The sequence below is a fragment of the Macrobrachium rosenbergii genome, chromosome 32 (assembly GCF_040412425.1).
Source record: "Macrobrachium rosenbergii isolate ZJJX-2024 chromosome 32, ASM4041242v1, whole genome shotgun sequence".
NCBI classification, from domain to species: Eukaryota; Metazoa; Arthropoda; class Malacostraca; order Decapoda; family Palaemonidae; genus Macrobrachium; species Macrobrachium rosenbergii.
Window position 1 is genome coordinate 8,134,633 of NC_089772.1, and position 24,492 is coordinate 8,159,124.

Below are 24,492 nucleotides of genomic sequence, written 5' to 3' on the forward strand. Positions count from 1 at the left end.
GAAGCATATGAAACTCAGCCACGGTCCGATGGTATCCTCAACCACGGCCCATGAAATTCAGCCACGGTCCGGTGGTGGCCTTCGTTGTTGGTACGTATATCGGTGCCAGAAGTACGATTATGGCTAACTTTAACCTTAAATAAAATAAAAACTACTGAGGCTAGAGGGCTGCAATTTTGTATGTTTGATGATTTGAGCGTGGATGATCAACATACCAATTTGCAAGCCTCTAGCCTCAGTAGTTTTTAAGACCTGAGGGCGGACAGAAAAAGTGCGGACTCAGAGACAAAACCGTCACAATGGAACGGATCCTTAGTGTTGGATTTTTCCTGCGAAAGGCATTTTCCAGCTAAACCCACGTAATACTTATCATATCCTTAGAAGGTATCATGTATAGGGCAAAATCTCGGGGCTTTTCCTTTTTTCTGTAAAAGTGTAGTGTGTACTTCCTTGTGTTTACACACGTAGATATCACGGTTTGCAAGTCGCTTAAACGTTAATTGTGGAAACAAATGATTTGGGCGTTTAGAACCCCAAAGCGTTAATTCCGTGGGAAATTCTCCGCGCCAGTTCCGCAGGGGCAATTCCCCCGCCGGAAGGGAAATTGGACGGGGAATGGTATTACGGGAGTCATTAGCCGTATGTATTGTAATTGCGGCCAGAGAATCCCTTTGTTGGAGGAAGGGGAAGTGAGAGGGGAGGAGGCCAGATTAGATTTCAAGAGGCGTGGTTGGAATGGCTAAAATTCTAATTTACCTTGCGGTTGGTGAACCGTAAGTTGAATGGAAAGTCTGTTATGTATACGAAGATGAATAAGTTGGTAAAGTTTCGGTAACTGGATTGCCATTATTTAAGGTGGAGAGAATCTTAAATGGTAACATTGTAAACAATTTTATTGTCTGGAAATTTGTAGCTTCCAAAAAGATTTAATCGTTAAAATCTGGTGCTCCTTTGATCATTAACGAGTTTGAAGTTTCCAAAAATAATGGAGCACTCGAAACTAGTTTTGGTCTTTTTGTTGAGTCGCTTGTAGCTTCTACAAAGACTTAGTACTTCAAAATGTTGTTGTTGTGATCGGTAGAGTTTGTAACTAACTAAGAGACGTAGTACTTGAAACTAACAGGGAATTGGTATCTCTCTCAGAGACTTCATACTTAAAATTTACGTTGGTCTGATAGGTAGGGAGTGTTTAAAGGCTGTTGGTGTATTTGGTAGGGAATCTGTAGCTTCCAAAAAGACATCCTAGCTTGACTCGAAATTAATGATGGACCTGTACTTTGTCCGAAATGGAATTTATTAAAGGGCAAATTATAATTAGATAAGTATTTTTCATGTAAACTTTTCCGTTACTTTTGGACTCTGCATGAATAAATTTGAATTGAAGTCTCAGCAATGTTTAGGGCCCAGTACTTCCAATAGTATTGTTATCCTCATATTAGAACTCTCTCTCAAATAATGTATTACATCTCTGTGATGTCCAAAGGCGTTTTATCATTATTTATTGAAAATTAATATCGGCGACATTAGTTTTTTCAGATATTAAAACTGATAATTAGAATTGGTCAGGTTCTCGAAAACTATTTTTATAATATACAAAAATTTTGTGTATTTAAATTTTCTGGTTATAATTATTATTGAGGACTAAAAACAATTACATCCTTTAAAGTTGATGATAGAATCAGACTGTTTCTTGAGTGTAAATCTTTGTAAATTATTAAAAATTATCTTAAAAATTCTTAATATTTTCGAGGGTCATTGTTCTCGTCATCTGGTTCACAGTCAAGGAAAGGGTCTGATTTTATCCTCATACATAATTATTATTGCTATTGTCGTTCGAGGGCAGTGTGCTGATCCAGTGGATGGGTAATTCGGTGTGGCCACTTCAGCTTGAAGGTGTGGAAACGTGGAAACCCGAAATGGAAAAACATAGGGTTGGGCCTTGACAGGTAAATTACTGTTGAAAGGGGAATGTTAATGGCCCCTGTTAGTAGCAGATGGGAGTAAAGGTTTCTTTTACAAGATATTTTCAGTTATACCAATTTTTTCGTGAGCAGATGAGTTCATTGGAGAAATGTGTTCTTTAAATTTTTTTTTCAGAGTAGGTATATACACGAAAGGCCTGTTCATTATTGTGTTTTATTGTTGTGTTTTAGTATCGTTATGGATTAACGTTGATTATATGAGAATCTGATAATCTGTTCCCCGTCGTGGAGATTTATATGCTGTAAATTAATGTCCGTAATATAACAATTAACGGAGGTCGCCGGTTGGATTTATATTGTATGTCATATTGTTATTACCGTGATGATCCAAGGGAAGATATTCCAGGGTTCGTAGCAGGATTTGAACCCGTTTCCAGGCGAATCCTGCTTCGACGTCAGAATTTCTTAATTTGGCTCTTTCATTTTGGATCTTAAATATATACAATATATATAAATATAAATAATATAAACTTGTGAAATAATATATATACATATAATATATATATATATATATATATATATATATATATATATATATATATATATATAAATTATTTCACAAGTTTATATTATTTATATTATTCAGCTTATTGTACTTTCAACTAAGATTCTAAAAGAATATATGTTTTTGTATATCCCGTTGAATGGATGTGTTGCCCACTCCGGTTCCAGTAGTTACACATTGTTAGCGTTTTCGAATTTCGTATATTTTGGTATTAAGAATTTATATATTTTTTTTATCAAAAAGGTTTGGAATTAATTATGCACATCTTTTTCCTTTTGTTCCAGGTATGTTTGACTATGCAGTGAAACCTCACGTTGCTGTTGTTCGTTTGTTGGTTGCGATAAAAGTAAGTATGTCAGGCTTTTAAAGTTTTCCAATGATATCTTCATTCTCTTACTTTCTTCTTATTTCAAAATTGTCCGGCTTAAGCACCTGTGCCGACTCCAAATTTGCATGCCGTTGTTTTCAGAGAATCTTCTGGAAGTACCATAAAGGGAGGCGCAGGAGGAGAAGGTAATTTTTATCTTATTCATCTTGTAATTACCTGTGAGTTTTGCTTTATGCTTGTATCATTGCAGTTCCTAACTTTGATATATCATATTGCTTGCATTTTGTTTCGAGGCGGAATGAACGTTATGGTAAGTTGGCTTCGAACCTTTCTTTTTCATAAAATGGAAATCGTCTCAATGTCACATTCGTAAGCATCATGTCTCGCAAAATAATCTCTTGGCCTGTTTATAGAAGTCCACTCTTTTCACCCGAACGACCAATGGAGAGGAGTCTTGAAAGATGGTGTCCTCGTAGACTCTGGGTTTGACTAAGAGCTGTGTCGTATGTATGCGTTAGTAATCCGAAGCAGCATTTGCAGTGTGTGACGGATTGTGTAATTGATACTTGGCTCAGTGTGGTAACGTGGTCATTGATGCTGCATGTTATGGAAGTGCGTCCAACGTGTAGCAGCAGGTTCGGGCCAACATGAATTTATGATATCGTGCGCTACTCTTCTTCTTCAGGAAACCTTGTAACACCTGTCAGGTCATCAGATCCGAAGTTTACTCTGCAGTTATCAGAAATTGGGCCTCGATTGGTCTGTTCGGTGACTTCTGCCTCTAACCTTGATATTTAAATGTTTGTTTTCACTAATTCTCAGTATTCCCCACACGTTTTTTTTTTTTTAACACACATGTCTGTTATTTCCATTGCGGCTGTGGCGCCATTCATTTGTCTTCTTCTTCTTCTTCTTCTTCTTCTTCTTCTTCTTCTTCTTCTTCCCTTTATGCCCTGGACCTAAGGCGCCGAGTATGCCTCACAATTCGACTAAATCAAGATACGATACATTTTTTTCAAGGGACCATTTCGTGGCTATTCAGATGAAGTTCGACCAGTGCAAGACTGTGTTCATATCCCTCTGTTAGAAAAGCGTGATAAACGTACCTTTCAAAAAAGAAGGGTGGTGAAGTGATTCAGAAACACAGAGGAAAACAAAATTCCGCAGTCTAGAAATGAATGGTTGGAATGACTGACAAACTGATTGACCCTCAGGTTCCCAACTTACACACAGTATCGTGTGGATTGCACAGCTTATGCACAACGTGGCCAAGAGAGAGGAGTCGATTTACGGCTGAAACTCTTCTATGCCAATTGTTCAGTGAACAAGGAGACAGCTCCAACCTGACGACGAGGTGGAAGGGAACAGCGTCGGACATCAGTGACGGGCCATCCATGTGATGGAAGAGTCGCTCTTGAATAGCCTGCAATGAGTCCCATATACATCTGGAAGAGTTGTTGCCCTGTAGTCAGGCTTCTTGGAGGCAGACTACAAAAGTAGAACACAATTCGGGCTTTTAGTTACTTTACGTATACCTTAGTTTAACCAGACCACTAAACTGATTAACAGCTCTCCTAGCGCTGGCCCGGAGGATTAGACTTATTTTACGTGGCTAAGAACCAGTTGGTTACCTAGCAACGGGACCTACAGCTTATTGTGGAATCCGAACCATATTATAGCGAGAAATGAATTTCTATCACTAGAAATAAATTCCTCTAATTCTTCACTGGCCAGCCGGAGACTCGAACTCGGGCCTAGCAAAGTGCTAGCCGAGAACTCTACCGACTTGTCCAACGAGGAACTCGGGCTTTTAGGAATTCGTTTGTGCTTGTGTGTGTGCGCGCAGAGAGAGAGAGAGAGAGAGAGAGAGAGAGAGAGAGAGAGAGAGAGAGAGAGAGAGAGAGAATCGACATGGATTTCATTGACTTAGTCAGCCACAAAATTAGGATGCCCCAGTTAGCGGAATACAATTTTGCTTAGTAAGGAAAATTTAATTGTCCCATTATTTTTCACGTTTCCATACCGAAATTAATCTGTTCTGATTGTCTCTAGTGAGGTTAGGAAGAATAATAATAGGATGATGCGAAATTGTGGATTTCGATATTGTACTTCAGTATCTTTGATGACGCTGGAAAATTGATGATTAGAACGGACGCATTGGCATTGGTTTTGCAAAAATGGAAAATTAAAGTAGGAATGGAGGAAAACTATTCAAAAAAGTTTATTATTCGAACCGGGTATTTTAATTAGTTTCTACACTGCTTCTTGCCATTTTGTTGTTGGGTGAAGGTGGCCTTGTGCCACCACTACTCGTTCGTTCTCGGCTAGCACTCTGCTGGGCCTGCGTTCGATTCTCCGACCGGCCAATGAAGAATTAGAGAAATTTATTTCTGGTGATAGAAATTCATTTCTCGTTATAATGTGGCTCGAATTCCACAATAAGCTGTAGGTCCCGTTGCTAGGTAACCAATCGGTTCTTAGCCACGCTAAATAAGTCTAATCCTTTGGGCCAGCCCTCTCTAGGAGAGCTGTTAATCAGCTCAGTGGTCTGGTTAAACTAAGGTATACTTAACCACTACTCGTTCTTCCATGCTAGTAAGTTCCATACTACCAAACACGACGGCTAAATTCCCCTGCCCTGTCTGATCCACATTTGTCGTCAGCCAGTCTCGAATGCTGTGGCTGAGATTGCTAAATTGTCCGAATTAAATGTGAAGATGACGCAACGCTTGAAGTAACGGAGTAATGTGTTAAGAAGCCATTTGCAGGAGCGAATAGCGGTGCCACAGATCGTAACACCAGTTTTCAGCTGATTGTCAGAATTTGCACAGTTTGAAGCGCAGGGGCAACTTAGTAAATATTTTAATTTTATTCTTTTCTAAACGCTCCTATTGTGCCGGCGTTATCTGTCCGTTCGCACTTTTGACGTCCGCACTTTTTCTGTCCGCCCTCAAATCTTCAAAACTACTGAGGCTAGAGGGCTGCAAATTGTTACGTTGATCATCCACCCTCCAGTCATCAGACATACCAAATTGCAGCCGTCTAGCCTCAGTAGTTTTGATTTTATTTAAGGTTAAAGTGAGCCATAATCGTGCTTCTGGCAACGATATAGGACAGACCACCACCGGGCAGTGGTGATCTATTTTCGGTGGCCTTGATTATACGCTGTAGCGGCTGTACAGAAAACTCGATTGCGCCGAATAAACTTCTGCGCATTTTCACCTGTTTAGAATGTTGATAAGATTACAAATTAATTGAGATGTGCCAGCTTACTCTAGACGTTTTCTTTTACATACGGCAGGAATTTCCCGGGGTATTTGATTTACGGAAAAGATTCGACTCCGTTGTAGTTATTTTGCAACGAATCGGTCGTTAATTTATGCATAAAAGAAGACTCAAGGAACCGATTTCTGCCGCACTACATGTACGCGAACTAGGAGCTTCGCATTAATGGTGACTGTTACGTGAAAATTGGTTGCTGGATCTCAGACAGTCATTAGAGCGCTTCGCCACATGAGGGACCCTTGGGAACATTAGCTTACTTGGTCGGCTGTTTCGCGAATTACCAAGTTCTTCATGTTGAGGTCTCGCTAGTTTTACAGTAGCCTCCTTCAGACTGAGACTCTCTCTCTCTCTCTCTCTCTCTCTCTGTATAATATCCGTCAGCTGTTATTTACTAGGATGAAAGCCTCTCTCTCTCTCACTGTATAATATCCCTTCATCTGATATTTACTAGGGTGAAAGGCTCTCTCTCTCTCTCTCTCTCTCTCTCTCTCTCTCTCTCTCTCTCTCTCTCTCTCTCTCTCTCTCTATAATATCCCTTCATCTGTTATTTACTAGGATGAAAGCCTCTCTCTCTCTCTCTCTCTCTCTCTCTCTCTCTCTCTCTCTCTCTCTCTCTCTCTCTCTGTATAATATCCCTTCATCTGATATTTACTAGGGTGAAAGCTCTCTCTCTCTCTCTCTCTCTCTCTCTCTCTCTCTCTCTCTCTCTCTCTCTCTCTCTCTCTCTCTCTCTGTATAATATCCCTTCATCTGATATTTACTAGGATGAAAGGGTGTGTGTGTGTGTGTGTGTGTGTGTGTGTGGTTATGCTCGTTTAACTGTTACTGTAAAAGGCCCAGAGGTAGAGTCTCTCTCTCTCTCTCTCTCTCTCTCTCTCTCTCTCTCTCTCTCTATAATATCCCTTCATCTGATATTTACTAGGATGATAGGCTGTGTGTGTGTGTGTGTGTGTGTGTGTGTGTGTGTGTGTGTGTGGTTATGCTCGTTTAACTGTTACTGTAAAAGGCTCAGAGGTAGTGTCTCTCTCTCTCTCTCTCTCTCTCTCTCTCTCTCTCTCTCTCTCTCTTTTATAGTTGTAATTCAGTTTGTTTAACCGTGATAAAATTGCTGATGGTGGCCGGGAATGGGAACAGTTTCTTTACAGTTGGGGTTGATTTTATCAGCGCTAATAGGCGGAGGAGGGGTGTTGGAAAAGGGGTTTGACTGAGTTGAATTAGAGAGTTCATATGAAATGGAGGTGGGGGAGAGGAGCTTTTTCAAGTTTTTCCATGTTGCATTTCAGTCGTAAACTCAGAAATATTCAGAAGGTATGTAGATAACTCTCTTGTAGTGAATGAGTGTTTTCAGTCTAATTGCAGTAAAGAATTGACGTGTTTTCAAGTGCTATGTGCGATTTCTTTTGGGGTTGAGCTTTTATGATCCAATTACTTGGTCTGCTGCCTGTGTGCGTGAATTGAGTCGTTGGATACTGTTAAAGTTAAATGTCTAGGGATTTCTGATTAGTGAGGTAAATGTGGCAGGCTTCATATTAACGTTTTGTAATTGATAGATTGAGATAAGAGTACAGAAATAACACTGTGCAGATATTTTTTTATATATTGGTATCTTGAAGCTTTTTTTTAAAGTTATGTTTATAGAGTAAATTGAAAAATCATTGGTATTCTGGAGAGTTTGTGTGCATATGCCCGCGCAAGTGTTTCAATAATTACTGCCTTGAAGAAAAACTTACGGATTTTTAGTGTTTAAAAATATTTGCCCAAAGATAGCACTGACAACACTTGGACGCTGACAAAAAGGACGTTGACCCACTGCTAGGTTTTACATGAGTTTGTGTCATTTTGCTGTTGAAAAGGGATGGGCTAATTGCTAATTACATAGTTGTGGTTAATGCTTTTTTTCCCTCTCGAATTTAGCAATCGTGTGGGTAAGTGGTCTCTCTCTCTCTCTCTCTGTCTCTCTCTCTCTCTTACTAAGCAATTTGCATTTGTCGTGTGTGTTCGCTTGCAGTTCTATTTTCCACTCTTCCTTTAGGAATTTTCATTGTCAACAAAATAAGCCTTTTCCTCTCTCTCTCTCTCTCTCTCTCTCTCTCTCTCTCTCTCTCTCTCTCTCTCTCTCTCTCTCTCTCTCTAACACAAAGAAACCTGAAGCCATTAATTGATTTTACGATTAGCTTTTATGGTTCAATTATTTTTTTGGTTTGGTAAGTTCCCACATTAAACAATTTAGCTCTAAAATTCACCATATTGCTACATTCTTGTGAAATTTTATAAGGAAAGATTACAGTCCGAAAAGATGGACTGCTCAGTGCCAGCCTGTAAAGAAGTTATGTAAAAAGTCCATTATTATTATTATTATTATTATTATTATTATTATTATTATTATTATTATTATTATTATTATTATTATTATATTCAGGGAGGAGACCCCTCATATACAACTTTAGGTTTAAACGATTGGTGGTTATATTGCACAATTCTTGTGCTTGCATAATGACTAATCACTTGGAACAGTAAAATGGTATTTCCCAAGTGTGCCATAACCCGCCTTGGATGAATACAATACAGGACAGCTTTCGGGTGAGCTTTCCCTTAGCGACAAGGGAATTATGAAAAAGATTAGATTATATCATAAATTGAATAATTCTGGTGCAGCCATCATTTGTAGCGAAATTATATTACTGTATCATTTTCGGTAATGTTCATACATTCTCATTGAAATGTCCGAAAGACCAGTTACTTTCCAAGCTAACCAAAGGAGATTACGATGCCTATTTAGGAAATCGAGAGAGAGAGAGAGAGAGAGAGAGAGAGAGAGAGAGAGAGAGAGAGAGAGAGAGAGAGAGGTAATATAAAGAATTGCTTTTGAAATAGTTTAAGTAAATACAATCCATAAATAGGCAGCATTAAGAAGTCAAGAATGTAAGTTATAGCAAACGGGCATAAATTTACGAGACCAACAATCGCTGTCGAGTCTGGCAGACTGTTCCACTGTACAGGGAATGAACGACATTTTGTGGCTGGTATAAATATTGTCTATGACGAACCGCGGGATGGGAAATTCGAAAGGGGAAGGATCACACTCCCTTAACTGTAGATTCCTCTGTTAGACTGATGAAGGATAAAGAAATTAGGGAGACTAGAACTGGTCAAAATTTTCAAGGCTTAGCGATTCTTGTACGTTAGCATTTGCACTCTGATGTTACTAATACCAATTGGAATTTTGTTTTGGAAACGATGAGCAGATCCATTGTTTGTCCTGGGCAGTGTCGCCATTCCTGCATGTGGGAACTATATATTACGAACATGTTAGGTGTCCAGACTAGATTTTGTATGTATTTTTTTTTTTAATTTCATTCGTTTTCATGAGTGGTGAAATACGTGAAACAAGACACAAACAAAAACTTTGTATCCAGTATATTAATCCCTTTATATTACTTTGAAATCTAAATACTCCTTATAAAAGATTATATTGACCCAGTGTTTTCAGAAAAAAGTATGTCTTAGTTTAACCAGACCACTGAGCTGATTAACAGCTCTCCTGGGGCTGGCCCGAAGGATTAGATTATTTTACGTGGCTAAGAACCAGTTGGTTACCAAGCAACGGAACCTACAGCTTATTGTGGAATCCGAACCACATAACGAGAAATGAATTTCTATCACCAGGAATGAATTCCTCTAATTCTTCATTGGCCGGTCGAAGACTCGAACGCTGTGCTAACAGCGTGCTATCCGAGAGCTCTACCCACCCCTCCAATGAAGAACTAGTGTTTTCAGAAAGTTGCTTTTTTTTTTTTTTTTTTTTGCTGCTGCAGGTAAGAAAGGTAAACACATGATACGATACGGCGATAAATGAATCGAACAGCCCAGTTGTCACTTGATTTCGCTAGAAAAATTTCATTTTTTCAATTTGCTTGTATTTTAAGATAGGGGTTACCTAGGAGCATAAATAAAAAAAAATAAAATTGTAATTTCGTTCAAGTATCTCTGCTTAATACTATCTGTCAACGTGTCTCCTTTTAATGATTGATTGCTTGATTGATCTCTCAGTTTACACTTGACTTATCAGTGAAATCGAAGCGAGACATTCATTCTAAAGTTTGACACACCCAGCTTGGAGTTTACTCTGGTTTGTGGGATTTACATTCAATTTTTAGTTGTATGTACACACCCTATGTTCTATGTGCGAGGTTTGTTTGCGTGAAAAAGTCTGTAAATTTTTATTCCGTTGAGCTGCCTTTTTAATGAATTTTACCTGTGGTATTTGCTAGGTTTTCTGATGCCCTAACTTCTTCATTTAGAGGAGAACGCTCAGTGGAGATTCGTTCCTCTGGATAGTAACAGTGAATGAATCCTTGAAATTATAAGTAGAGAACAAGTATGTCACATGAAAAGGTTTCCACAGACCCGAAGCCCCGTAGGTGGGTAGTTCCGTCAGTTGCATCTCATGCGGTGCACTGTAGGCATTATTTAAGGTTCTTTACAGCGCGGCGTGCCTTCGACCCCTAGCTGCAACCCCTTTCGTTCCTTTAACTGTACCTCCTTTCATATTCTCTTTCTTCCATCTTACTTTCTACCTTCTCCTAACAATTGATTCATAGTGTAACTGAGAGGTTTTCCTCCTGTTACACCTTTCAAATCTGTTACTGTCAATTTCCGTTTCAGCGCTGAATGACCTCATAGGTCCCAGTGCTTGGCCTTTGGCCTAAATTATATATTCAATTCAATTCAGCGGACCCGAAGGCCTGCTGTGAAGTATAAAACTACAGAAATTCGTCTTCTTTTATAATGATGAATGGTTTCCTTGATTACAAATCAATTCTTGAGTCTTCAACATAATTATCAAGTGTTGAATATAAGTAGTGAAGTCACCATGCCAGTGTAAGCCATTCTGATAACAATGTTTTAATCTTATCAGTAGTATCTATTATTAAGAAAGTTGGACTTTTAATCAAACTTGACTAATCCATGGATTTTTTGATGGATGGATTGATTGATCGGCGCATACAGGCGCAATGCATCCGTTGGAAATGATAGCTCATTATTGGTAGTTCGGCTTTTTTCTATGTGAGACGTAAAGGATTGGCTTTTAATTAGTGACAAGGCTTGATTTATTGATACAGGAAAGCTGTTTACTTAGGCGTTGAGTAAGCGTTGACTCGGTGTTTGTGGTTGATGGTACTGCGGACTGGCGCCGTAGTTGAAATGGTCATCAGTATCGATAGAACATTTTACAATTAAACCATTAAAAAAACTTACGATCTGTTTGCAGGAAAGTCTTATAGAAAATTCACATTGATGTTATTTGTGTTGAGTGCGTGGAAAATGACTTCTACTATTTTTCAGTAATCCGTGAAATGTTCAGGTTACAAAGTTAAATGTTGAAAATATGCTCGACATTGGTTAGTAAGTTCGTGCTAAAGCTTAAAAGTCACGGTATGCTTGAATACATTAAATTAATGCGTTTAACTTAGGATTCCTCTCTCTCTCTCTCTCTCTCTCTCTCTCTCTCTCTCTCTCTCTCTCTCTCTCTCTCTCTCTCTCTCTCTCTCTCTCTGTGTGTGTAAGCCGTGACATTTAATGCTGGCTGCATCACCTGATAACTCCACCATCACCTGTGGATGCCTGTTTGCGGCGTGAAGTGATAATAATTAGAAGGATTGAATATCACATTCATCAATCTCGTTTTACTTCGTCTCCCGTCATTTAGATTTCGTTGACTCTTGAGTCCTCTCTTTGGCGTGAAAAACAATGCAAGAAGGACTGTCCTCTTCATCATCCTCTACGTATTTCATTTCTTTCTATCATCATCATCATCATCATCATCATTCATCATCATCATCATCGTGTGCCTTCTTCAACGCCACAGTCCCCTCCTTGGCGGTTTCGAGTGACAGGTCTTTGTGGAAATGATAGAATTAGTTTTGATTTGTTTCGTGACAAACTGTGTATGGATGGTTAGTTTGTTTTACAGGTTGAGTTTTTTAAAGTTTACCAGGTTTTTTTGTATTATCTTTTATCTTCTGTGCATTGTGCTTTGCTAAGTGCGTTTGAGTTGCAAAATAGATATATATTTGTCTTGCTTCTCTGTCGCTACTTCTTAGTGATTCTTAATTGGGAGAGACATTCTTCAACTTTTTAAACTTTTTACAGTGTATTACGTCTGTCAGTATCCTTCCACACTTATGGTTGTCCAAGTAATTTCAGTTTTGTATCGGTATTGATATTTCTTAGTCGGCTGTTTCTACATGTGAGTCTTTTATTTAATTTGAACGTCTCCTATTGCGTAATTTCATGAAGTCCTTCTATTTTAAGAAATTTCAAAAATGTACGTAACCTTTTTTACCATGTTACATCAGTTCTATTAGAAATATAGACAGCTTTGTTACGTTTTTCTTTTTCTTTTTGAGCGATTTTTCTGCGGCTCTTTGTGCTATTAATAATTCCTATTTCCTGTCGCACATTTGATCATTGATTGTACAACAGACGAAGAAGATCCATTATCTTGGCGATTGCTTCTCTCTCTGGGAGGAGGAGGAGGAGGAGGAGGAGGAGGAGGAGGAGGAGGAGGAGGAGGAGGAGGAGGAGGAGGAGGAGGAGGAGGAGGAGGAGGAGGAGGAGGAGGAGGAGGAGGAGGAGGAGGAGGAGGAGGAGGAGGAGGAGGAGGAGGAGGAGGACGTCGTTCATTTGCGCGAGGCCGGTGTCGGATGTTGAATCCGAGATCAGAATTCTACTCGTCCTGACAACATCCAAGATACATGAACCTTTCATGAGGGTAGCACTCGATTCTCATTATTCATGGGATGGAATTTCTCTCTACGAATGAAACCGTTAGGTAATCTTGTTGTGCCTGCTTGTTTATTGGCTTGGGCACGTAGGAGGGTTGTTGAATATAATTCCATTGGCGGGAATTGTTTGGAGAAACAGACAGAAATCCAGGGTGGAAGTAGTTCTCGTCAAACGGGTTGATCTTAAGAGTTCGCCGCTTCGACAAAATATCTGTGGGCCACCTCAAAAAGATGTGTTGCAGGTCCTTGTTTGTGGGATTCCCATGCCTGGTGTGTACACGGTGGCCCAAGGATTAAAGGGAGTATACAATCAAGGTTCTCTGGAGAGCAACATGCAAATTAATATATGTAAAACTAGGAAAGGCAGTGACTGTTTTATTTGTTTAGGAGTTATGACAATATTCGTCTTTTGTGGCTCTTCAACTTGAGGCTGATGAATTGTTTATATGGTCTGAGATAGATACTGGTCTTATTATCTACTTATTTTTGCGTTGACCACATGTTTTCCGACTCCCGTTTCGATTTGCACTTCTTTTACAAATATGTGGATTTAAAAAAACAAAAAGCCTGTGTCCTTTTTTGGCTAGACCATCAAGCTTCATATTAAAATTTACGTTTTAAAAAGATATGTTTTTGGTCAATTGCTGCCAAAATTTTTTTTATTTAAGCTTAGTACATGTACTCTTTAATTCATCCAACAGTTAATCACAAATGTTGTCGTATTGACCTAGAACTACTCTCTCTCTCTCTCTCTCTCTCTCTCTCTCTCTCTCTCTCTCTCTCTCTCAGATCCTTTTTAGCATACCTTGATCCCCATCTCGTTCACATTTGGGTTCATCCATCTCCACTCACGTTTTATTTCCTCCTGCTAATGTGTCTTTGCTCTTCAGTCTTGGTTTATAAACCCATTCTACATTTATATGTGTTTTTGCCTTTGGGGGTTTACTACCAGGCAGAGTAGCTTCTCAAGCACTGATGTCGCTTGAATTTTTATATTTGACGTTGTTTTATGGTAGAAGGAAGCGGCTGAGTTGAGGATTATATGCCTAAGTCAAGGTTCACCGTTACAAGGGGAACGTGAATTGAGATGACGCACTTTGGTGTTGACGAACCAGGCCAAGAGAAAGAGAAGGTCTGCTCACTTCCCCCCCCCAAATCCCCCATGTAGGCGGAGCTTTGTCTACCTCCTTATTGCGTCAGCAGATGAATTTCCGTAATGAGCAGGTACCTCTAAGAGACGTCATCGCCTAGGTAGTTACCACAGGTGGGAGACGACTCCACCCAATTGGATAGACCTTGTCTCTCTTGGCCTTGGTGACGAAGGTCATTCTTTCGGGAGACACGGAGGAAGGTAGAAAATGACTTACTCTGGAGCACGATTTCAAGTCCTTTCCTTTTGCTCCTGTCATATTTTGGTGAATTTATTCCTCTGTTCGGTTTGGCCTGTTTTCGTAATTTATCCTTTGTAAAGTTTTAAAGGCAGATTTTGCGGCACTTATTTTTCATGGGATTCAAAATTCGGATCCAAGCGGGAAATTAAATTTACAGTATTTTTTTGCATGCCGGTGAACTTCTCGGCCATTCTTTCTTTATTTACGTTCCGCATTGTGCATACGTCTGTTCTTGGATTTACCGATTTGTTAATTAAAGGGGGGGGGGGTCAGGAATGATGCGATGAATGGTGTGGTGTCAACAGTTGGTGTCTAATGTTTGCTGCTTTCTTCACACGAATTAAAATCAAAACAGATTATAAACGTGGCGACCCTATTCCGTCGAGGATTTGGGACGGATAAACTACGGGTTGCAAGTGTTGCGACTGGGTTTCCTGTTGCGCTGCGCAGTGTCAACACAACAACGTTTTGGCAACTTGCCGTGTCGTAGCTCCCGCGGGTGGCGCTGTGTGGAGTCTGATAGTGCCCTTCTCCTCGAGTGACGTCATCGAGGTATTCGAGAATGGATGGTTGTGTGTTTGCGAGGAAATTGATTTCCGTCGCAAACAGTTGCGTTAGGGAAAAGCTAATTGGGGGATATTACCCTGCTGGGAGAGATTCCATTGGTGCAATACGTTACAAAGTTTTAGAAGTTGAATGCTGTGCTTAGGTGTTTCAAAGATACACATTTATTTAGAAGATACTTCGTGGGTGCATTATGTTAGGAGTGCTGTACGGTATTATGGCTTGAAAATGTTTCATCGTTTTAATACTGTGTATGCATTATTTGGTTATGATACTGTTCTTGCACTATTACCGTAGTATGAATATATTTTTTATGAACAACATTTATTCCAGGAGGTATTTCATTGTGCATTATTTCAGCAGCACAATACTTCATTTCCAAAGTGCAGTAGTTCAAAAATATATCGAAGTGTAGCACTTTTTTTTAGAGATATTTCATTACAGTAATGACTCAAGAAGGTACTTCAGGACTTCAGGAAAACGATTATGTAAGACACCATAGAGTAGCGTTACTGTACTTTGAAGATATTTTCATGGTTCAGTAATTTGGAAAATACTTTATGGTCATGTTATCATTCTCAAAGGGGGAAAGAAATATTTCTTCTTGGAAAACAGTTTGTAACGATTTATGAAATTGATCTAATTTGCCTGTTATATTTTCCTTTAATTGCCTGTTGTTGTGGTTTATTTATTGTGCCCTGTTTCTGGAAGGTGTTATTTTTCAACTTAAAAGTATAGTGTAGATATAAAGAATGAGACTTCATCCCCTTAGAGATGAAGAAAGGTTGATTGATTGTACCAACAGCTTCCTGTCTGTGGTGGTCGCCCTCGTCCGTTGTTAGTGGAGCGGGTGACTCCGAAATAATAGGAAAAACGTCAAAATGTTGGTACGAGCTTGCAGTTCGGCACAACCCTTCTTCTTGGCCTAAAATTAGGATCTCGAATTTCCTCTATATTTTTCAGACAGAAATTCAAGTATTCAAGAATACATGGAATACGAAGATAAATTAATTATAAAATGTCGGACAGTGCAAATCAGAATCTGTGGAGAGATTTCCTGAATCTAACACAATTTTATTTCACCTAATCAATTCTAATGAAAGTTACGTAACACTGATTTCAGTTCTATGACGAGTCGATACCCAACAGAAACTCTCTCTCTCTCTCTCTCTCTCTCTCTCTCTCTCTCTCTCTCTCTCTCTCTCTCTCTCTCTCTCTCTCTCTCTCTCTCTCTCTCTTCTTGGGAATATTATCATAAGTCCAGTTAATCTAGGTTATATACCCAAGATTAACTTCCCCCCTCTCTCTCTCTCTCTCTCTCTCTCTCTCTCTCTCTCTCTCTCTCTCTCTCCCTTCTTCTTCTTCTTCTTCTTCTTCTTCTTCTTGGGGAGTATTAACACAAGCCCAAGTGGTATATACTCAAGAGTACCTTCCTGTTTTCTCAAGGCCCAAGAAAAGGAAAATATATGTTTGTTTTCCCGGAGTCAAATCTCTGGGCACTTGTTTTTTTTAACGTTTGAAAATGAAAAAGAAAGATCTTTCGAAATAAGGAAAATACGTCAACAGACCGAGTGGAATCTTCTCTCAAGAGTCAAATTCCTTCCTAATTTGGTAAATATTTGGCCCGCTTGTCTACCTTTCTACCTACCTACCTGTCTTGTTTCGGGTAATTATTTTATGAATAACGGTCTATATATATATATATATATATATATATATATATATATATATATATATATATATATATATATATATATATATATATATATATGAAACTCTTCATTTTCATACAAACTTCACTTTCACCCAAACTTCATTTTCAAGTGAAATCCACAACTCCATTTTCCCCTTGACTTAATTTTCATACGAACTTCATTTTCATACAAATTTTATTTTCAGGCAGTCACCCAAACTGCATTTTCATACAGACTTCCTTTTTTGCTTAAATTTCATCATCATCCAGACTTCATTTTCACATTTTCACCCAAACTGTATATTCATCCAGACTTCATTTTCACCTAAACTTTATTTTCATAAAAACTTCATTTGTACCTTCGTTTTCACACAGATTTCATTTTCATACAATCTTCATTTTCAAACAAATTTCATTTCATACATTCTTCATTTTCATACAAACTTCATTTTTACATTAACTTCATTTTCACTTGACTTCATTCTCTTACAAACTTCATTTTCCTACAAAGTCATTTTTACCTTCAATTTTCATACAAACTTCGTCGTCACACAAACTTCATATTCACACAAACTTCACTTTCACCCAAACTGCATTTTCATAAAAATTTCATTTTCACCTAAACTTCATCATCAGCCAAACTTCAGTATCACTGTAAGTTCATTTTCATACAAATTTCACCCAAACTTCATTTTCATATAAACTTCATATTCACCCAAACTCCATTTTCATCCACCTTCATTTTCATCCAAACCTCATATTCATCTAAACTTCATTTTCATCCAAACCTGAGATTCATCCAAACTCCATTTTCACCCAAACTTCATATTCATCTAAACTTTATTTTCATCTAAACTATATTTTCACCGAAACTTCAGTTAATCCAAACTTCATTTTCACCTGAACTTCATTTTCACCCAAACTTCATATTCATCCAAACTTCATTTTAATCCAAGTTTTACTGTTATCCAGATTTCACATCCACCCACCATGGCCATCATCCAGTAACTTATCAGAAATCGCCTAACAATTGACAGATTTGACATTTTCAAAATTCAAGAGTAAAACAAATGAAAATAAAATTGAAAGAATAACAGCATTTATGAGGAACTTCCTCGCCTTTGAAATTTCAATTTTCAACTTTGTCTTTTAAAGGCTGAAGAACTACTTCTATTCCAAGGGCTTCCTTTGAAGATCGAATCTATTAAACAAACAGTTGTATAATTTCCTTATTGGGGTGGGGACTGACAGAGAGAGAGAGAGAGAGAGAGAGAGAGAGAGAGAGAGAGAGAGAGAGAGAGAGAGAGAGAGAGAGAGAGAGAGAGAGAGGGGGGAGAGAGAAGGGGGAGAGAAATATTTATGAACAATTATTATTGTATTATTTTCATAGTGTATTTATAAATTAGCATAGATATATTTGTTATGTGAGACCGCAATGTATCTAATTAGATTATCATGCGGTGACGTAATATACAGAGTATTAAAATCGAACAAACAGCATATAATTACCTGAATCTACAGGATTATTATTACATGACCGAATCGATTCTATTACTCGGCTGTTAATTTTAATGATCCAGTTATTATTATTGTTATTATCAAATATAAAGAGTATCTGAAACTAAGTTAAGCATAATGTTCATCTCTTTATTAATGCAATTTACTTAGCTCGTTATATACATCTAAGTGTTATAGGACTTTTATGAAATTTTGGTGTTGGACACATAAAAGGTAAATTATATGTAGCAGGTACCACTTTATATGGCTTAAGTATGTCTGCCAACAATTTATTTAATATCTTCTTTATTAGTATTGCACCTCTCGTAATTGTCACAAGATTTTAATTTTGAGATGAAAACTTTCGAGGATAGAATTTTGTTTTACGTATAAAGACAAGATTACTATTGCCTTTATCTAAGGGTAGTATCACTTATTTAGTCTGAATATCCCTAATTATATTATTTACATCGATGGTGCATGGAAAGTTATATGGAGTATTATTGATTATGAAAAATAGTTTAATTTCCCATTCAATAAACTGTCCAACATTTAGATTAAATATTTGTGTGCATGTATGTATATAAATTTATGTATGCATATGTATATATATATATATATGTATGTATGTATATATATACTATATATATATATGTATGTATGTATATAGATATGTATATATATGCATGTATATATATACATATATTTGTGTGTATGTATGTACTGTATATGCATATATATGTATACACATACATGTATGTGCTGGTGTACCGCGTGGAAAAGGAGAGAGAGATTGTCTGTATTTTTCTGATAAATCTTCAATATATTACTGATACATTTGGTATATATGCAATTACATACATACATTTATAAATATATACTGTATATGTGTGTGTGTGCGTATGTTTGTATGTATGTATATATGTATGTGTGTTTGCGTTTGCGTATGAATGAAAGAAATCTGTAGTGTCTTGCGGTCTCTTCGAGACTTAATTACCGATGGCCACTTGTTGCTCAACTGACAGGAGGAGTGAATTGTTATGTATGGAGAGCAAACGGAAAGGGAAACCGTATGTTATGTCATTGAATGGCAGGATCTCTCTCTCTCTCTCTCTCTCTCTCACGCATGAGTGGCGGTAAAAGTAAGGTTGTTCGGTAAGAATCTGTTCTCGTCGATGCATATCGGCTGTTGAAGCGGATTTGTTTGCGTTTGAAATTGGATGTCAAAAATGATCTTGGCACCGGCACAAACACATACATGTTCATAATACTTATGAATTTCCCTCTTTTTTTTTTTTTACTCCTAGCTGACAAGGGTGTCCATTCATAGCTGGATTGATTGGTAGCAGCTGATCTTAAGGTGACCGCAAAACCAATGTTCTACCTCTGGCCAATGCCACGCGTTATATGCTATTACACCGGAGTTGAAATCAACTAGATTGCATAGTTTTGGCCACCCGCCCCGTCTCCTACTGTTACTCATGGGTTGGAATCCTGGTGTTGCTTAGAAGACTTATCATTTGTAATTCCCTTGCGTGTAAGTTATTCCCAGTGTAAAGGATCTTTGGTATTTATGATGTATTTTCTCTTAATATCTGAGATTGCAGTTGTGATGTATAAGATTGTCGCATGTAATACATACATACATACATACATACATACATATATATATATATATATATATATATATATATATATATATATATATATATATATATATATATATATATATATATATATGTGTGTGTGTGTGTGTGTGTGTGTGTGTGTGTGTGTGTGTTTATATAAATGTATGTGTGAAATAGACTTCATCGCTAAAGATGTTAATATGAACAACAGACATACGGATTGTACGATGAAACCGGGGAACGCCTGTAAAGGATTCTCAAGGCTGTAGGTACCCTTGTAAAAGTGCCTCCTAGAACTTTGAGGAAAGAAAAAATATTGGGTGACAACAATTGCATCAATTGAATAACAGACATGAAGGATACTCGAGAATGGTGTTTAGTGTTCACCAGGCAGTAGTCACCCTTAGGTATCCTGCTCTGGTGTCCTACATGCATCCTTGGAAGAATTGGGACGGCCACGTGGATAATAGCACCGAGCCTGAGAGAAGTGAAGTGCTCTCCAACGTGCAAATGAGCGCTAAATGTTCAGCCCTATTGTTCCAGCCTTTCTGCGCATTGTGCGGCGTAAGGGCGCGTTTGTTCCCGGAGCTGCCAGGTGGAAATTGGGTTACGGGCGATTTTCATTGTAAATGTTGCATTATCCGTGAATTAATATTACAGCAATGAAATTTTCGCTTCTATTTTACTGGAAATAGAGCATTTTCTTAGGCTTCAGGTGTATGATTTCCGGGCGAATATTGCTTTTCGAAAACCCGTATTAATTGTAGCCTTCCAGTGTGAATATTGCATTGATGAGAAATTGTTCAAGTTTTAGTAAAAAATTTGTATTTGTGTCGATTTTTAAATAGATTTTTTATTATTTGCCTTATTTATTTTGTATTAAAATTGATCACATTTGTCATTAGGCATCTTATTTGCTTTTTATGTTATTTCTCTTCCATAGTCTATTCTTTACTTCTCTGTTTCTTATTCTGTACTGGGAGCCTTTGGCCATGTTGCGTTCTGCTTTTCCCACTATGGTTGCAGTTTGGCTAATAATAATAATAATAATAATAATAATAATAATAATTAATAATAATAATAATAGTAATATGTGTACTTTTCAATTTATGTTTTATTGGAGAACCATTTGGTGTTTTTTATAAGGACTTCTAAGGGTTGTGTTGGCGTTACAGCGTTCTTAATTTTGTGATGGGTAGCAAACATTGTTCCAGCTTATTAGTTGTTTATTGTAAATTTTTGTACTGATATAATATCTTGATAGGAATATGTAGTCTTAGTTGGATTGTTGTTTCATTAGGTAGCTGGTTGTTTTGAGGAAGTCTGAAATATTGAAACATATGTTACAATGTTACGATGGAAATTATATGGAAATAAAAAAATAATTTGCAATTTGTAATAAAATTGCTCTGTAACCCTTCAAGTTATTGAGTTAAAGGCTTGCAGTTTTGTGGAGAGAGAGAGAGAGAGAGAGAGAGAGAGAGAGAGAGAGAGAGAGAGAGAGAGAGAGAGAGATTTAGAGAGAGATTTACTGAGGTTTAATGAGGTTAGCTTATTTTAGATTCTTGACGTATCATTTAGACATATCATAACTTTTTCTCTCCAAGCTCCAACGTTGATTTTTTCCCTACGAGGATAATTCGTCCCAGTTTAACGAAAATTAACAAATGGACATTTATTCAAGAAATGATAAGAAGTATTTATTTCTTCAGTGAAGGATTGGGGCATGTTGATTGGGAGGGCACCACCCTACAGAGGAGATGGTGGGCAGCATGAGGGCATTTGCTATCCCAGGGGCCAGGCGTCGTGTTTCCCCGTAAGGGGTTAGTGCCGTCAGTGCACTTCATGCGGTGCACTGTAGGCATTACTTTAGGTTCTTTGCATCGTGCCTTCGGCCCCTAGCTGCAACCCCTTTCGTTCCTTTTACTGTACCTCCTTTCATATTCTCTTCCATCGTACTTTCCACCCTCTCCTAACAGTTGATTCATAGTGCAACTGCGAGGCTTTCCTCCTGTTTAGCCCTTCAAACCTATTACTGTCAATTTCCGTTTCAGCGCTGAATGACCCCATAGATCCCAGCGCTTTTGGCCTTTGTCCGAAATTCTACACTCAATTCAACTCAAACAGCCAGGCGTCGTGACCGTTACTTCCATGCGTCGTTAGTATCAGAGGAAGCGCCTTGTCTTCGTTAGCGTGTTTCCCTTCTTCTCTTCTCTTCTCTTCTCTTCTCTTTCACCATCCTCTTCTCTCACCATCCGTCATCGCCATTCTCAGTCACGGTAACCTTCCTCTAAGCCCGCGTGGAGATAATGAATTGTCGCGAGTAGTGATTATACGAGAGGCGATGTCTATTAGGAAATCCATTTAGCTGTCGGTTCTGATAATTACCGTATGCTAATTACCTGGAAATATTTCCTTCCCTCTCTTCCCTCCTCCACCACCGCCCAAACTCCCCTTCCTCCCTACTTCCTCCCCCCTCCCTCCTCTCCTGCCTTCTACCTCGGAAACTTAACCTTCCAAAATATTTTTGCCTTTGGATGGCCCCGGGGGAAATAGTTGTTGTTAATTAATACTTGACGTTTTGGGGGCTCTCTCCTGTTCGCTGTTGGGTATTTTGGATTGTTTTAACACAAGTGTCATTGATAATATAATAATAATATTATTATTATTACTATTATTATTATTATTATTTATTTATTTATTTATTCATTTATTTATTTATTTGTTAACTTGTCTATTTCCAATAACTGATCTCTCTTTGTATTTCCCATTACCCTCTGTTACTTCTCTCGAGTGAACACCATATTCTTTGGAAGCTTGAATTAAAAGTCGGCGGCCCCTGTGGGCTTGTTCCGTACGAATAGGGTTCATCTTTTGAATAATAATAATAATAATAATTTATTATTATTATTATTATTAATGTTGTCGATGTCATTTTCTCTTAGTTTCTGGTCATAGAGTACAATTGTTTTTTTAAGGTAATTGTGTAATAACGGTACCGATTTCTTTCCTCTAAAGCCGTGACAGTAATTTTTTCCTTGTAACGTATTGGCATTCCCTAGGTGTAGATCTTTCCAGTCTTGTTGATTCTTGAATAACAAGAATTGATTGCAAGTGAGCTTGTTAGATTTTTCCCCTTAGGTTTTATCAGGACTACCTTTGGCAATGTTTGCAGTAGTTGTGGTTAGTATTACTGTTCCCGCAGAGGGGGGGCCGCCATTAATGAGATGAGCACTACCAGCATAGGATTACAACGAGCAGTGGCGCGCAGACGAAAACATCTGGAATGTTGTGTTTTCACGTAAAAAATATGTCTGGTATTCATCACCCTTACACGCACCGGAGATTTTATGCATCAGTTCAAGTGGGTGTGCAGTGTGTGCTCGCATCTGGAAATACGTTCGTTTGAAGACGCTGCAGGTGGCTGGATCCAGAAGAAGGGTGGCATTACCCAGAATATATTTTTTGGCAGTAGGGACAGGAGATCCGCCGTAGATTGGAACAGCAGAGGTCTGTGCAGAAAGAGGCTTTCGAGAGGATTAATCTGTTGCCAGCGGGCCGAGAGCATTCTCGCTTCATCAGCCACATCAGTAGCCAGGTTTGATCGCCGGGAAAGGACGTAGCAATAAGGACACCGTCCATTAAGCCCCGTTGTGTGTGATCTGTCGGGGAATTATGCAACTGTTAGTCAGCTGTCTGCAGAGGATCACAGCCGTATGTGAAAGGCGCGCTTATAACGTTTACTCGAAACTACAAAACTATATATATATATATATATAATATATATATATATATATATATATATATATATATATATATATATATATATATATATATATATATATATATATATATTGTACTGTTTAAACAGCATATTAGTCTTCTGAGTAAGAGTATGAAGTGACTCCTGTTGTGCAAGTTAAGTTTCCTGTACGGTAGGTTCATCCAGGATTCATGAATTAAAAATATGGCTGAAGAAAAGACACAATTTATATATATATGAAAAGATAGTTATGAAATATATATATATATATATATATATATATATATATATATATATATATATATATATATATGTGTGTGTGTGTGTGTGTGTGTGTATCATATATATATGCGTGTTAGTTTGTAAATATATCGCGTATCCGCTTTATTTACGTGTTATAATTATATACATTAGCATAGTGTAGCCATTCAGTCGCAAAGGGCGACGATACAAAGAGGGTCGAGCGAGACGGACTTCCAGTGTAGTCGACTGACCCCGAATACATAATTCAGCTAAAGTCAACAGAAACCTGATGTGGATTTCATGAAACTTCTGATGGTTCTGCCCTCGCTTGGGACTAGATAACCTTTGGTTTTGTGACGCCAGAGCCGGAAAAGCGAGAGAACAGTTTCACGTCACAAGTTTTACGTCACACTCATACGATGAAATCCCTTGCTGCAGTTTTTATCCCATCTTTTATTTCGTATTCTTTGGTTCTGGGTTAAATTTCGTCCGTCGCTGAAAAATGAATGAAACGCCGATGGTTAATCATTGGCGTCTCCAGTGTGCTGGGGATGCAGTCGGAATGCAGGTGGGCGGATGCTAATTGATTTAATTCTGCCGTGGTCTGGGTTATAGGGAATTCATCATGTCCCTTCGTGAGTCATTCTCTCTCTCTCTCTCTCTCTCTTGTCTAGTTATATTCATAAATTACCTTTGAACTACTGTTGTCGTCACTGCAGTAACCTAGTTCCTCGTTGGGCGAGTCGGTAGAGTTGTCGGCTAGCACTCGCTAGGCCCGAGTTCGAATCTCCGGCCGGCTATTGAAGAATTAGAGGAATTTATTTC

The 24,492-nt window shown here is 38.2% G+C and overlaps 1 protein-coding gene across 3 annotated transcripts in view; it reads left to right on the top strand.

Annotated features, from left to right (window-relative positions):
• Positions 1-24,492, top strand: part of step (cytohesin steppke) — a 596,835-nt gene that overhangs the window by 180,101 nt on the left and 392,242 nt on the right. Inside the window, exon 3 of one of the 3 annotated variants that reach the window (XM_067132816.1) lies at positions 2,772-2,833. The exons of the other annotated variants lie outside the window; for them this stretch is intronic. The gene's annotated coding sequence lies outside the window, so the exon portion shown is untranslated. The remainder of the gene's footprint in view (positions 1-2,771; positions 2,834-24,492) is intronic. 3 annotated transcript variants of the gene reach the window in all.